Source organism: Peromyscus eremicus, chromosome 1, assembly GCF_949786415.1.
Source record: "Peromyscus eremicus chromosome 1, PerEre_H2_v1, whole genome shotgun sequence".
Lineage (NCBI taxonomy): Eukaryota > Metazoa > Chordata > Mammalia > Rodentia > Cricetidae > Peromyscus > Peromyscus eremicus.
Genome location: NC_081416.1, coordinates 33,182,873 through 33,184,453, shown reverse-complemented (window position 1 = coordinate 33,184,453; position 1,581 = coordinate 33,182,873).

Genomic DNA, 1,581 nt, shown 5'->3' with positions numbered 1-1,581 from the left:
GCTGCGAGCGGGCGGTGGCCAGGGCGCCAGGCTCTCCCGGAAGTGAGCGCTGGCCACCGGGGCCGCCCCGCCCGCTGCTGCACCGCCCCTCCGCGCCCCTGCACCCAGCTCCCCTCGGCTCCACCCCGCGCCTCTCGGCATCCCCAGACCCTCTTGCCCTGTGCTGCCTGGTCCCAGCCTGCAGGCTGCGCCCGACTGCGTTCTCCCCGGTGGGGAACCTCTGAGCGGTCCCTTCTGCTTCTAGTCGCCCCTTGGCCACCTCTGGGTGACTGGGTTTCGTTTTCTCTGTGTTCATCTTTTCCACCCTTAGCCCTTTGTAAGAATCAGGCCCGGTCCTACTCAGTCCCAACAGGAAGCCGGGTGCCCCATTTTGTGTGCCCTCTGCTCCCCTGGCTTGCCGGACCCCTCACCCCCGACACACACCTTTTCATGACAATCCTCCCTTTGCCTTCTTCCCTCTCTCTTTTCACCCCGTTTCCTTCTCCTCCCAGGGGTGACCTTGAACCCTTCTCGCTGAAGTTCTCATCAAGTGAAGTATGTTCCACAGGTCGGTGAAAGTGTGTCTTATCTCCCAGAACCACTTTCAGAACCAAAAGTAGCTGCCAGGGTTACTTCGCAGAGGTCAAAAGTACTCATTCCTTCAGAAATGCATCCTTTTCAGGAAAAACTTACCCAGTGCCTGTTGCTTGCCACCGTTCTTGAGGGTCTCCCAGAATGCTGTGCTGGACACGCCAAGTTTCTGCTGTTGGTGTTTTTAAAAGTCCAGCGCCAGAAGCAAAGGAGTAAGACCATTTATAATAAACAAACAAACAAACAAACAAATAAATAAAATAAAACAAACCAGCGGGCGGTGGTGGCACAGGCCTTTAATCCCAGCACTAAGGAGGCAGAGGCAGTCTATCTCTGAGTTCGAGACCAGCCTGGGCTACAGAGTTCCAGGACAGCCAGCGCAACACAATGAAACCCTGTCATGAAAACAACAACAAAAAAGAAAAGCAAACAACAACAAAACAAACAGAAGGTGTAGGGGAGTGGAGGGTGGGGGAGGGCTGTTTTAGAACAGGTAGCGGTGAGGCTGTGAAGCGCTGGTGTTGGCTGAAAATATAAACTGAACTGAAGACAGAGGGAGAATGACCCAGGCCTAAGGCAAGGCCCAACAGCGCCGACTCTGGAATGCTCCGAGAAAAGGCGGAAGGGAAGGAGCTGAGTAGTATTTGATCTATAAAACGGACGCGGATTAGTGGAGGAGTCAAAATGTCTATGAGTGGGCCCCAACACCAGCTACCAGGCAAGTGCTCAGGGAAGGCCGCTCACTGTGCATGTGGTGTGGTTTCTTTGTGCTGGGCCTGGGAAGACAGAAAAGAGCCTCTAAAGGAAATACCACGTGTCCCCCTCAGAGGCTGCCAAATGACAGGTTCAAAATTACTTGCAGTTTCCAAGGAGAAAGCACGTCCAGAAAAAAAAAAAGTGAGGTTTACTTGCTGAGAGAGAGGACCTGATCTGGGTGGCGAGGTGAGGCCGACAGCCCTGACCTTAAAAAGAAAACCCGTGGCTCTTACATAGTTATTAGTGCACGAGAAA